The 15,343-nt window shown below is 38.4% G+C and overlaps 1 pseudogene; it reads right to left on the bottom strand.

Moving 5' to 3' along the window:
* Positions 1-13,696: 13,696 nt before the first annotated feature.
* Positions 13,697-14,152, bottom strand: LOC106734960 (60S ribosomal protein L17 pseudogene; annotated as a pseudogene).
* Positions 14,153-15,343: the final 1,191 nt, after the last annotated feature.

The raw sequence follows: 15,343 nt of genomic DNA, 5'->3' as shown, positions 1-15,343 counted from the left end.
GCGGCGGCGGGGGCGGCGGTGGCGAGGGCGGCGGCGGCAGGGGCTGCTTCGGCCTCTGTGGAGCCAAAAAGAGCCCCTACTCCAGGGACTGAGCTGGCTGACTTTATTGAATTCTCTGTCCAGTTCAACTGGCAAATATAGGCCTTTGTCCCCTTGTGGTTGCTTCTGAACTTTTCCCTCCCGATATTTGAAGTGGGGGGTTGGAAAGGCTCATTCGGGACCTCAGGCCCATCTTCATCCTCTAAAACAGAGTATCTAGGAGCCTTCTCCCCAGTTTCCTGGAATCCTCGCCTTCACAAACATTTTCTTCCTTTTTCTTTAAGGACGGTCCAAAGCATGGCAAGCTTCTTTTAGATTTCTTCTTACAGGATTTCCCCAGCTGACCTTTGAATTTGCGTGTTAGCTGAGAAAGAAGGAAAGAAAGAAAAGGATAAAAAAAATTAATAATAATAGAGAAAGGACTAAAGAAAGAAAAGAAATTTTTGAAAGAAAAAAAACCCCACACAGTCAAAAAATCTTTTCCGTAGGGAAGAGGAAAGCAGGTTAGGGCAGCCCCGTCTTTGTTAGTCATCTTCTGTTCTCCAGTGCACAAAAATTTGCGTTTAAGTAGGAAGAAGCTAAGTTCTTAGGACAATTGCAAAATGATTTACATTCATCCTGCTTTAATCGATATGACTGGAAAATCAGGCTTACACAAATTTTAAATGGCTATTCCTTCCATTCCACCCCACCAAGCAACAGCCTTTCTCTCCCCTTTTGCAACTTCAGCTGACCAACAGAGGGTAATGTCAAAGCAGTTGTATGAGTTTCCTTTATTCTCCTTTTGTTACTACAGATGAAAAATACCAGGAGTATAATGAATACATACAATTTTCACCAGTTCCAAAAGGTTCGATGATATCCAGACTTCATATAGCCTGACATCTGAGTGCTTAGGGATGCCTCTAGAATCATGCATTTCCTTATTTTACCATATCTGAAGAGTTTTGTTTGTGGGGGTGCTAAAAGGTTTCAAACAACTTACTCCAATCCTCCCTCTCAAAAAAACGAGCAGACATGCTTTCATTAATTCCCAATGTAAAACGTCTGCTTCTCTTCCTGCATGCTTATTGCTTTATAATAATCTGTTAATGAAACAGAAAAAATAAAAATCTTCTCCACAGTAATAATTTGATCTCGAGACAGCAGTAAAATACCTCATTGCTGGGTGGTGAGATTGTGACATTCGGCGGAACTCAAGCCAATCAGCATACAGATAATATGGGTTAATTTACATACTGTGTTTCTATTGGACACGCTGAAGTAGAGCTTTCTCTGTTTAAAGCTTAAAAAATGAATACTTCACTGTCATGATGTCACAGTCGTTACACAAAGCCCTATGTTGGTAATACCGAAAAGATGTTAAATTACCCAGATATATTTTTGGATTTCCTAAACCCATTAGAAAACGGATCATTTATTTAAAAGGAAAAAAAAGGAAGAAGAATATACACAAGACACTTAACTTTGGCATTCCCTTAACCTAGAAAAATCAATCCTACAGCAGTACTGCAAGTAACTTGAGGGCATTTCCATTCAAGTAAAACATTGCTTTTTTTTTTTTTTCTTTTCCAAAACGAATTCAGAAGAACTAAAAACTGCATGATGGTTTGCAACTTCTAAATGAAATGTCAAATTAGTTTTTATAGAACTACTAATCAATTCAATTTGTTCTTTTTTTTTACTTCCCAATTAGTGTCTCAATGTACTTTTCAAAGAGTTATTATTTGCTGAATTTTTACAGTTGAAAAATCTATAGAATAAGACTTAAATAAGTTTGCTAAAGGTTCACGATTGGCCAGATGTTAGGTTGTATAGATTAGGGAGAAGCTATTTAAAAGTAAATTAAAAGGGTGACTGCACTGCCAAGCCATGAGGCAATAATTTACTCTGCCAAAAGGAATAGGGCCAAGATCCAAGGGTTTAACTAGCCTTATGCTTTAAGAAGTAGGTATTGATTCCTTAAAAATAAGGGAAGGAATTGTATGTATGCAATATTCTTTCATATCCACATATCAGGGTATATTAGAACTTTTGTTTTCCCCCTTTGCAGTTGTACACAGTTACATTCACTAGTTCAGTTTTTCTAGCTGTTAAATGAGAATGTCATTTGCTTGCTTCATAGGGGGCTCAAGAAATTAATGAGATAGTTCTCAATTAGTTCATTAACACTACTGGAGAAAACATTGAAATGTACATTTTTCATCACCAAGGATTTTAAAAAATATGTGTAATTGCTGACAAAGTTTTGTATTATCCAAAGTTCTGAAATATAAAGCTATTGCTTCAGAATGCTCAGATCCTACAAGATCCTGCTTATTTGATCTTAGCTATTTTTTAAAAAAAATTTCTTGTATCATCAAACCTAGGAAAACTGGTTTTCAGGTTAAGAGTACAGGAAGAAAGCAAACACAACAAAATACTATACCCCTTAGTGCTTGGGTTTGAAGGATTTTAGATGGTTTCAACCTCTTAGCATATTACATTTACTATATTGATCAGTGTGTTAGGAAGACTGATGTAATTTGCTTGATTTTGTTCTTATAATAAATATACACAGTTTTATTTATAAAAACAATTGTCTTCTTTTCGAAATTAATCTAATATTTCAGAATTTTGCCAAGAAAAACATACTCTAATGATGGGAAAACAATGTTTTTCTCTTATGCATTGTTTATGTGAATGTGAGTGTCAGGAAATAATACAGAGAATGATAGGCTAGAATAAAATATTCTAAGAAAAAAAATGTTTTTAAGGTTTTTTCCTTAGGGCATGTGAACTCACCACAGAGAAACAGAGAGAAGGAAGTTAGAAATCATCTCCCCAGAGGGATGGTTGGCCACGCTGCAATCCTTTCTCCTTCATTCTCCCGTCAAGATTTTGAGCATGCATGCACATGCGCCCAGCATGATTTTCAAACATGCAGGTCTGGGATTTAAACCATGGTTGGCCATGTGGGAGTCCAGTGCCTTAATCACCACACCTCCAGCTGGTCCGCTAAGAAAAGATTTTTAATTATTCTTCAAAATATCATCCCTTTCATTTAAAACTTATCAAAGCTTTAGAAACAAGTTATCTTTGGTTTTTCTCAACCAAAATTGAATGGCATATGTGATAAAAAATCTTTTATAAGTTTTACCAAAGCTATCTTGGTAAGAAAGTTTCCCACTGAGGAATTTTGAATGGAAACATTTTCTGTTAGATTATTTAAAAAAAAAAAAATCTGGGGACCAGCAGATGGTGTGGTTACGTTACTGGACTCCCACATAGTGGCCCGCAGTTCGAGTTCTGGACACAGTGGCTTAAATCTCATCCCAGGTGCTTGTGCATGAGTGCCCAAAATCCTGAGAGGAGAATGGAGGAGAAGGGATTGGGGTGATTTCCAACGTTTTGTCTCTCTGTCCTTCTCTGTCTCTCTGGCGAGCACACGTGTCCTATAGCAAAAATCTCTCTTAAAAAAGTAATAATCTGGAATAAGTGAGAAATAGATTACACTAGGTCGTCAGAAAAGTCATGACATTTTTCTGTGAAATATGAGTTATGACTTTTCCGACGACCCAGTACATTTACATTTCGATAATGATGTTCAAATCCTAGTTGCTGCAAACAGTGACCTTTTACACAGTGACATTTAAGTAACTAAAAGTTTCTAGGGCATTGGACTCATCTACTTGAGGAATAGAATGGTGAAAGAATACACTAGACCTAAAGAACTACCACTAGATTTTAAAAATTGTGTCTTGGGAGTTAGGAATAACCATAATCTTTTTTTTTTTTTTTTTGAGAGGTTTTCACTATAGGTCACATGCGCTCGCCAGACAGACAGGGAGAGACATAGAGACAGAAAGCGAGAAATCACCCCCCAGGGGGGATGGTCACGCCGCAATCCCTTCTCCTCCATTCTCCTCTGAGGATCTTGGGCACGCACGCACACGCACCCGGCGTGAGTTTTAAGCCACCGGGTCCGGGACACGAACCGCGGTCGACTATGTGGGAGTCTAGCGACATACCCATTACACTAACTGCTGGTTCCCAGGAATAACCATAATCTTGAACATCCCAAACAGTGAGATTTCTTCAGAATTTTAATAAGTTTTAAAAAAGATTAAGAATCTGGCATATTGGGAACCAGCAGTTAGCGTAATGGCTATGTCGCTGGACTCCCACGTAGTCGACCGCGGTTCGTGTCCCGGACCCGGTGGCTTAAAACTCACGCCGGGCGCGTGTGCGTACGTGCCCAAGATCCCGAGAGGAGAATGGAGGAGAAGGGATTGCGGCGTGACCATCCCCCCTGGGGGGGGATTTCTCGCTTTCTGTCTCTATGTCTCTCTCTGTCTGTCTGGCGAGCGCACGCGCCCTACAGTGAAAATCTCTCAAAAAAAAAAAAAAAAAAAAAGAATCTGGCATATTCTTTTCTAGAATGCTAAAAGGTTCATTTATCAGAATTTTCTCTCTGCTCTGCCACAAACAGGTTCCAAAGTGCTACCATAATTCATTTTTAATATTAAAACTAGTATCTCTCATACTTTCCTTCCAGATTTTGGAAAATTCAGAGATTTACCTTCTCTGACATTCATGATGCCTTTTCTCTGAAAACTTTAGGACTTGTTACTTTAATTATTTAATAAACATTTGTTGAGTTCTTACTCTGTATGAGGCATTATGCTAAATCTTCCAAGAAATGAAATATTGAGGAGTGGCACCAGTTCATAGGCAGTTGCATCAATGTAAGGAAACTCTGACAGGTGGAATGGAGAGAGTGGAATGAATAGAACCAAAGAGATGGATCTGATTTGTAAGAGTAACCATAGGCAGTCCCAGAGTAGAGAGGTTAGATTAAGTGCAGGTGCATAGGGAGGCAGTCTCACATAGCCTACTGATGTTGGAGTTCCAGCCCTGGTGGCTTAAGAAACACGCTGGGACCATGTGCATGCCTGCTTCAATCCCGGTAGGATGGAGAAATGGATAAGGAATTGTGGCATGACCATACATCGTCTCTCTCTTTCAAGTATGTGTGCATGTGCTCTCCTACAAAAAAAAAAAAATTAGAGAGAGAGAGGTCATATGTCTTATCAAATGATTAGATAAAGGAGATTGAGAAGTAAGAATTAATACTCAGGTTTGAAGCTGGGATAACTGGGAGGCAGAAGACATCATTAACCAGAGGTATAAAAGCTGAAAAAGATAGAGCTGTTTTAGTAAGAAAAATAGTAAATTATTTTTAGACATATTGAATACAAAATACTGGTGGGATATTCAAATGTTGATATCTGGCATAAATTGGAGTGGAGCCCAAATTCAAGGAGTCCTTAGAAGTTGATGTGGAGTTAGGGAAACTGTAGGGCATTAATGCCAAGGTAGAGATTTTTGAGAGAAGAAAGTTGAGGTAAAGCAAGTAAACCATGTCCACTATTTTCAGTCTGGATAAAACAAACAAACAAAAAAACCCTACATGAATGCTTCTATTTAAGAAATGTGAAGGATTGTGGAAGAGCTAGTTTTAGACCAAAGGAAGGAGCATCACTGATGTCATAGATAATGAGAGAAGAATTTCAGAAAGGGAGTGGTCCTCGGAGTAAATTGTGACAAGGAAGTTGGAAAAGTGACTGAGAAGATATCCTTGGGTCTGCTGATGAGAAAAAATATTAGCAACTATTCAGAGTGCAGTTTCAGAAGAGCAAGGCAGACTGCAAAGGATTAACAAGTGAGGGTCATGGGCTTAAAGGCTTATAAGGTCCGGCTAAGAAACTACTTTGCTGTTAATGACCACACTGTCTCAGTGATAAAGGTTTTAATGAATTCTCTTGATGTTTTATGAACAAAGTGGTAGTTATTTAAATAAGTATAGCATGCCTTCTTCTTCTGGAAGGCTTTAAAACTCTTCTTATATTACACATTATTTAAATGTGAACTTGTGAATGAGGAGAGCAATTGTAACTTTCTCTACTAATGCCTGGTAAAACTGGAGAGCTTAGGGAAAAAGCTCTTAGTCTGTTAAAATATTCTAAGCCATCATATTAACTTTTTTTTTTCTTTTAAGTTGTAGTTAGTTAATCAGAAGGAAAAAAATATATAGTGACCACCCTCCCCCCAGGTGGGTGTCACATCAGTGTGTATGAGGGTATGTGAGTGCACTTATGTTGGGAGTGTAGATAGTGATGAGAAGCAAATGCTGGTAAAATTACTAAGAAATGGGAAGTTAATTTAATATTCGAGTTAATGGAGAATCATACATATCTTACATGCATTGTAAATTTTCACAGAATAAAAATGCAAGATAATATTTAAAACTATAGAAGTATAACGTATTTTTTTCTCAAATTATTTGGAGGTTACCTCAGTCATATAGTACGTTAGGCTATTATTATGACTACAGTTATATGATAATATGAGAAGATTATAGTTACTTAAGGGATTTGTCATTTGACAAATGGGCATAATTAAAGCATGGTTGAAAGTAAAGAATGGCACCTTAGACTCTAAAATTTAAGAGCTTACCATAATAACTGTCCAGGCCTACATTCTGATTTTTCTGACTAGCCCTTTCATTTTCATTTGTTTTAATTTTTCAAATTTTATCATTTTGTATTTACAAAGTAATACAAAGACAAGACCAAAATTCCTACCCCTCATAGATATAATTACTATTGTTAACTTTGTTAACATTTGGTTAAAATGAAAGTGTGCTATCATCTGCCTAATTTAACATTAAAAAAAGGCTTTTATTAAGAATAAGTCTCGGGGGGCAGCATTATTTCATTCATTCAACAACTGTCCTAGTCTCCACTAGAATATGAGCCCTGATTCATCACTGTGCTTTCCTGATGCCCAAATAAAAAATGCCCATGGTTTTATTGCAGGAATATAGAGGGCACCTGTCACATTTTCTGAATGGCTGATCATGAACTTACTACGTAAAGGATGCTGTACTAGGTACTATGGGGAGGATATGAAAGAAGAAGGAAAGATAAGAACACAGACTCTGAGTGGACTCTGTTTTTCTAAATTTAATAGGGTTGGAATAATTATTTGCATTATGGACAAAGAGTTTTCTTGGCCAAGGATTTACTCTGGATTTGGGGGAATTTTGTTTGCTTCTTAGCCTTATTACATTAGCATTTGCATGATTCCTTAGTTGCCTAATGCTCAGTAATTTCAAGTCATTTTCTAATAACTTAATGTCTCTCATGCAGATTATGAGCTAAGAGAAGATATATTATCCTTTGAGCTCCTATCCTGGTGCTCAAACACATGACAAAATATCCATAGTTTTTATCTGGGTTTGGACTTAAGATAACTAATATTTTTAATAACCAAAAGGGTTGTGGATACTGAAAACAATTAAAAAGAACAATCTGATTTATTAGTTTGGAATTTAAAAGTTTGATGTAAAAAATTTTAAATGATGAATACATTCTGTTCTAATTTTGCCTGTTATTTATACATAATTACCTATAGAAAACAGAAAGCAAAGGCAATAAAACAGAAACTGGTCATTTTGCTACTTGGAAAAAGATTTTATGAGGATGATATTATGCTTAAGTAAAACTTAGGTTTATCTTTTCTTGCATTTTCTTTGTCCTCCTTTTAGAAGATAGCTCTTTTGTTTTCTACCAGGCATAAATTAAAGCTGAATATCAGAAGTTCTTATATAAAATAGTGCTGATTCATCTTACTAATTGAATACAATAAAAAAGCTACCAGCCAAATCACTCTTTTATTTTTAGACAGGCTTTTTTTTTTTTTTGTAGGGCACATGTGCTCACCGGAGAGAGAGACAGAGAGATAGAGCAATGGAAAGCGAGAAATCACCCCCCAGGGGGGATGACCATGTCACGGTCCCTTCTCCATTCTTCTCTTGGGATTTTGGGCATGCATGCACACGAACCTGGTGTGAGTTTGAACCCACCAATTCCGAGACTTGAACCATGGTTGACTATGTGGGAGTCCAGCAATGTAACCATTACACCATCTGCTGATACTGCCAAGTCACTCTTTTAGCCCTCTTAGCCTGAATGAAGTCCAGAGTTAATGATAAAATTTGTAATGTCTTGGGAACCAGCAGTTAGCATAATGGCTATGTCGCTGGGCTCCCACGTAGTCGACCACGGTTCGCGTCCCGGACCCGGTGGCTTAAATCTCATGCCAGGCGCGTGTGCGTGCGTGCCCAAGATCCCAAGAGGAGAATTGAGGAGAAGGGATTGTGGCGTGACCATTCCCCCTGGGGGTGATTCCTCGCTTTCTGTCTCTATGTCTCTCTCTTTCTGTCTGGTGAGCGCACCCGCCCTATAGCGAAAATCTCTTAAAAAAAAAATTGTAATGTCTGGAATAAGGAAACATAGAACAATACTTTCAACAATTCAAAACAGGGTGGCAGCTCACTTTGAGATGGCTGGGTGTATAGAATTTCACAGTAAAAAATTTGGTTGGGATTGCCTTTCTCCTTTATCTGATCTGGGATCATAGCATCCTGTATTGGCAGATGGTATATGATTTATAGCTGTTGTTTTCTGGCATGGCTATAGTTAATGGATCATTAATCATTTCTATGGGGTATAAGGAATACTGTTGCATGCACGAATTATGAAAAATAGGTCTTGTTTATAGAGATTCAAAATAGCAAATGCCTTACATGTAAAAACTCTACAATGTGCACTTCTAGCTCGTAGCCAAATTTTGAATATGCTGCATAGGGTGGACAGGAGGAAGTAGAAACAGTCAAGTAAAAATGGTTCCATAACTTCCAATATTGGAAGCATTTTTTTGTCTGTGTATTTCATATCTTTTATTCTCCATTAATTTTTTATGTATTATTTATTATCTATTCTCTGTAGAACAGAGCTATGATTCTAACATTTCCAGAAACATTTGCCAGTCGTTTGGGTAAACAGTTGTCTAGATAAGACAGAGGGCTACAGACTCGTGTTAGGCACCAGGTAGCTGCTTTGCCCTCCTATGAGGATTCTGAATATGGACATTTCTGCCAGTTTTGGTGGAGTATTTCCTCAAGTCACTATGGAGTTCTGGTGCACAGTGCCAGGACTACCATCATTTTGTTCTACTTATATTAATATTAAATCCTTTGACAACCCCAGGTCTTTGTATACTCTATGCCTTTTCTAGCAAATTTCTTCTAATGGAACCATGGGGCGCCTATATTTCTGTTAGAGTAGATCTGGTTATTTAATGAAAAACATCTCTATTGTTCAAAAGCTAAAATTCCCTCTCAATTCGGCATTGACTAGTTGAGTATATCCTGTATACAGGTACAGATGTATATACTGCTTAGCATTATACAATATAAAACACCTTCACCTACATTGGCTCTTCTGAACTCCCATAATGTTTAAGTGGTTGTGTCAGGGACTATAGACTCTAGCCCAGAGAGTGTTTGTTTGTTTGTTTGTTCATTTAGGAGAGGTTTTTGCTATAGGGGGCACGCACTCACCAAAAAGACAGAGAGGAACCAGCAGTTAGCATAATGGTTATGTCACTGGACTCCCATGTAATCAACCGCAGTTCGAGTCCCAGATCCGGTGGTTTGGACGGGTGCGTGTGCGTGCGTGCCCAAGAATGGAGGAGAAGGGATTGCGGCATGGCCATTCCCTCTGGGGACATGCTTTCTGTCTCTCTGTATCTCTCTGTCTCTCTGGTGAGCATACGCACCCTATAGCAAAAACCTCTCCAAAAAAAAAAAAAAAAAAAAAAAAGAAAAAAAAAAAAAAAAACGGACAATAAAGAAATGAGAAATCACTCTTCCCAAGGTGATGGCTACACCGCAATCCCTTCTCCTCTATTATCTTCTTAGGATCTTGGGCACGCATACCCATGCGCCTGGCGTGAGTTTAAGCTACCGGATCCAGGACTCGACTATGTAGGAGTCCAGCAACATAGCCATTACACCAACTGCTGGTCCCCAGAGAGTGTTTTCCATTGCACTATAGTCCTCTTCAGGATTCAGCCTTCATTAACACATGTCAGCACGTTGCCTAGTCTGCTCTACCCTTGCAACCTAAACAGTTTTAAAATTTAATTTAAAAGACTCTTATCAGGACAGACAGTGGCACAGTGATGGAAAGGATCCTGGTTCAAGTCCAGAGACGTCACTGAGTATGCTGACATGCATATGCCCATGATCTGGGGCTGGTTAAAGGCAAGGGGTAGATTACAGTGTCAGGACCCTTTTGGGGGTCCCATATCTCTCACTTGCTTTCTGTTTCTCTCATTCATGGAAGAATTAAAAAGAAATAAAATAATATATTTTATTTTTGATAAAATATCTTTTATCAAAAATATATGTACAATGTACACTTTTATCTTGGAGTACTTCAGGATTTCACTTTCCAGTTATGATTTTTTCTCTGTTCATGCACTATTAATTCCTGTAAATTCTAATGGGAGTTAAGCACATAAATCCTTGGCACTTGGTTGAAAGACTAGGAATCATGCAGAGACAGCACTTTTGTGTATAGCCTACTTGTAATCCACTCTATAAATGGTCTGTTTTTTGTGCCATCTGGCATCGAATAGGTGAGATTCTTGCTGAGGTTTCATGATGAGTCTTACTACTACAGAAGAACATATATAAATTAACATTTGGCGAAAACATGGACTGAATTTTTGATCTTGCACACAGACTATGTTCAAGATGATACTTTAGTCAAACATCAAGAAAGTTGGATTGATACATGCCAATGTCACCCACAAACTTGTGTATCTACCCATATGCTTGCTATTTAACTTGGCCTGTTAGTAATGTTGATACTGCATAGCTCTCCAATGGCAAGAGCTCTGTCTATGTTGATTTTGTGTCCCTGGTGCCTAGAATAGTGCCTGGCACCCAACAATTATTAACAGCATATGAATGTTCCCACCTAGAAAGTTATTACAATTAGGAATTAAATGACTCTTGTCCATCTATTTCTGCTAACACATCTTCAAGCAGGTATAGAACTTTGAATATAAGTAAAAAGAATCGTCTCTTCTTTCACTTCGGAAACTACATGACTGAAATATTTTTCTTACAGCACGCTCAAGTAATTTTAAAGTACAATAGATCATAGAAAGCCCTAAATCAACCTAAAACTATGCAGTATCAAAATCATTGAAAGTGAACAGATGGCATAACGGTTACGTTACTGGACTCCCACGTATCAATCATGAATTGAATCCCAGACTTGATGGCTTAAAACTCGCGTTGGGTGCATGTGTGTGCATGCCTAAAATCCTGAGGGGAGAATGGAGGAAGAGGGATTGTATTATGGCCATCCCCTGGGAGGTTATTTCCTGCTTTCTGTCTCTCTATGTGCAGTAGACTAGTTTATTGATACTCTAAGGTGAAGGAGTATGAAAGTTAAATTCATTTTTACCCTGGAAGGACTTAAACTTTGTGAAGACCATCAGGATTGCCTAGGTTTATTGAATTTTAGGGCTGTACAGTCAGTAGTATTTGCCTAGTTTTTATGATTTATAAATTAATTTAAAATACATGATTTAATGGGGTTATAACATCATCCAATGAGATAAGTACCCTTAAAGTCACATAATAAAAACCAAGTTGAGAAAGATGATTAATAGTTATAGGATGCTTATAATGTGACAGGTTTTGTTCTTCACATTTATTAACTTATTTGATGTTTACAAAACCTTTTGAGGTAGGTTTCATTTACTGACAAGACAATCTGTTTTACCTGAGACTCAGAGAGATGGAATAATGCTGGCACTTGTAATGAGTCATTTTCCTAAAAATGTGGTAAAAATAGAAACTTGATTTTTTTTTCTGACACTAAATCTTATATACTTTCAGTATACCACGCTGCCTATACTGCCTGTAGAATTTAAACTAGTGCTGTCCATAGATACTTAATATGAACCATACATGAAATTTAAAATTTTCTAGAAGCCAAAATAAAGGGAAAAAAAACAAATTTTAATAATATATTTTATTTAAACTCACATACCAAAAATAATGTCATGCCCACATATAATCATGCAAAGGCATTAAAGAATTAACTTACCTTTTTTTATCTCAGTAGGCCTTTAAAATCCAGTATATATTTTGCAACACTTACAGCACATCTTAGTTCAAACTACAGTCACATTTTTAATGCTCAAAGCAGTTCTACTCCTTCAGTCCTCATGTCTTCATGTACAGGTAAGAATACAAAGGCCTAGAGAAATGAATTACCATAATCTGACTTAGTCAGGTATACAGAAGTCAATTTGGTGACAAACATGTTGAAAAAATTGAGTTGCCAAGACTTAAGACCCTTGGTAAAGTCTCAGCTGCCTTGCTGTGTGAAGTATGATTCTAGACGATCTTCCTGCATAGTGTCTCTTGACATCCTGTCTCACCTAGATCTAACTAACAAGAGCCTATTGTATTGCATTTCGTCTCACAAACCATGAAGGCCAAGCCAGCTGGTTTAACTCTCCAGAGAAATACATGTTAAATGGTTGTTTGTGTGTTTACCTTTGCAAAGTTACATGAAACATAAATAAAAAGCTAAAAATGTTAACATACCTATGTGCAATGGTTTGGATAACAGTTTTTCTAGAAGCTTGGTCCTCATGGTAATGGCTTTGGGAAGTGGTGAGACCTTTAAGAGGTGGGATCTCATGGGAAGACACCATCCAATTGGCTGAGAGAACAGGAGCAACACATAGAGGAAGTGAAAAAGTCTGTTTCTTTTCAGTCTCTCTCTCTCTTTCTGCATATGGCTTCTGACCTACCTTCTTCTTTTAGTCATGACGTGACTCACAACCAGAGGCTGGCTAGATGCCAGGTCCATGCTTTTGAACTTCCCATCCTTCAGAACCACAAACCAAATAAACCTGGATTCCTTATAAATCAGTCTCAGGTATGTTTATGAAAATAAGAATGGATCAATGAACAATGGAAGATGAGCTTGGAAACTTCTACTTCCTGTGAATTTTCTCTATTTAAACATAGATCAGCCATGGAAAGTGTATCCATCATAAGGTGCTTCAATTTTGAAAAAAAAAGCAGGATCTTATGGATTTCAGAAAATATGTTGTCTTAAAGATATCCCCTGACTTTATTTTACAAATACTCAGACTCTTACAGGTTTATTATACTGTTCTCCTGTTGACCACTAGAAAAACCAAGACTCATTATTGTATTTTCACTCTGAATTCATTCAGACTCTTAGGGTTGCCAGAGCCAGAATTGATACAAAAATGCATACTACAAGTAAAAACATAAGTCAGCAATTATTTTCCTTAATAATATTCTCCACCAAGATAAAGATTTGCCTTTACATCCTCCCCCCCAAAGTGTACATGCACTCACAGAAGAGAGACATTGACTTGATTTACTCTTTTTTTTTTTTGGGAGAGGTTTTCGCTATAGGGCATGTGCGCTCGCCAGAAAGAGAGAGACAGAAAGATAGAAAGCAAGAAATCATCCCCCAGGGGGGATGGCCATGGTGCAATCCCTTCTCCTCCATTCTCCTCTCGGGATCTTGGGCACGCACGCACACGCACCAGGCGTGAGTTTAAGCCGCCAGGTCCAGGACTTGAACTGCAGTCGACTACATGGGAGTCCAGTGACATAGCCATTACGCTAACTGCTGGTCCCGACTTAATTTACTCTTTTTTTTTTTTTACTTTTATCTACATTTATTTTATGCTGACTTTATTCCCGTGCCATAAGTTTTTGTTTCTTCAGTTTCTTCTGGGATATCTTTTTCTTCTGTGCAACTTCCTCTTCCGGCTTAGGAACAATTTGCTCCTTTTCAGTGAGAATCATCTCGATGTGGCAGGGGGAGCTCATGGATGGGTTAATCCATCCATGAGCTCTGTATGTATGACGGCGCATCTTTGGTGCCTTGTTCACCTGAATGTGCTCAATGACCAGAGAATCTACATCTAACCCCTTAAGTTCAGCATTACTCTCTGCATTTTTAAGCATGTGCAGCAAAAATTCAGCACTCATTTTGGGCTACTGACCTTGTGTCCAGCCCCACTGTTTAGCCTGGGCACATCTACCAGCTCCACCATTGTAACGACGAAATGGCACACACTGCTTCTATAAAGTGACATCCTTCAGATACTTGGTTGCTTTTCGGATATGCATACCCTTGATGGCCTGGGCAGTTTCACAAGTGTTCTTAAAGTGAACACAAAGATTTGAACCTCTTGACTTGCATGACTTTGTGGGGTTCCCTGGGTCAAGTGAATAGCGAACCTTTTTCAAAGATCACCTCAGGCCGCTAAGGAGAAGAGCCCGACTTAATTTACTCTTTAGAAATTCATAGGTCCAGGGTGAAAGATGCAACAGTGTTAGTGAACTGAAGTGTTCAGGTGGGTGTAGTCGTTCACCACAAACAAGAGCCGATCTTTGAAACAGAGAGAGGTCCATAAGAGGAAAGCTTTAATTCAATTGGAATCAGCCAGGAGACAGAGCTTGAACCTGCCTTCCCAAGTGAACAAGGTTTGGAATTTAAGGTTTTTAAGGAGAAGGCATGAGGCTATTTGAGGGTGAACAAATAAAAAGTCAGGGGCAAGCAGGGATCAAATCTTGAGTCAGCTGGTGGTGGTGTCTTTGATGAGTAGATCCCACATACCTGACTGTGCAGTTTGAGTCCTTGACCCTGTGGCTCCAAAAACATGTCCCAGCATCTCAAAAGGAGGGAGATGGAGAAAAGATTTCAGCACGACCATTCCCCATGGGAGGTGTTTTCTCACTTTCCCTCTCCCTCACTCTGTCTCTTTTCAGTGAGTGCATATACCCTCTCCAAAACAAAGCAAAACAAAGCAAACGATAATATCAAATCTTAATTTTGGTAGAGTATGTCAGTATGTTCTTGTTGGCAACAAAGAATCTGTTATCTGATTTGTTTCTGTTCATTGCTTGTTCTGGGGAAAGAGAGTCAAAACATCATTCTTAGATTTTTATCAATTTATTAGGTAGGACATCAGGTCCCCATGGGATAGGAACAACATTTAATCAAAGTGTCCTATGAAAAACATTTAATCAGGGGACCAGCAGATGGCATTAATGGCTATGTTGTTGGACTCTCATGTAGTTGACTGTGGTTTGAATCCTGGGCCTGGTGGCTTAAACTCATGCCGGGCATGCGTGTGTGTGTGCCCAAGATCCTGAGAGGAAAATGGAGAAGAAATTGCGGTGTGGCCATCCCCACCAGGGTGTGTGTGTGTGTGTGTGTGTGATTCCTCGCTTTCTGTGTCTCTGTCTTTCTGGCAAGTGCATGTGCCCTGTAGCAAAAACCTCTCTCTCTCAAAAAAAAAAAAAAAAAAAATTAGTTTCTGGGACGGCGAA

Source organism: Tupaia chinensis, unplaced genomic scaffold (assembly GCF_000334495.1).
Source record: "Tupaia chinensis unplaced genomic scaffold, TupChi_1.0 Scaffold000264_1, whole genome shotgun sequence".
Lineage (NCBI taxonomy): Eukaryota > Metazoa > Chordata > Mammalia > Scandentia > Tupaiidae > Tupaia > Tupaia belangeri.
This window is presented reverse-complemented; position numbering and strand designations above follow the sequence as displayed.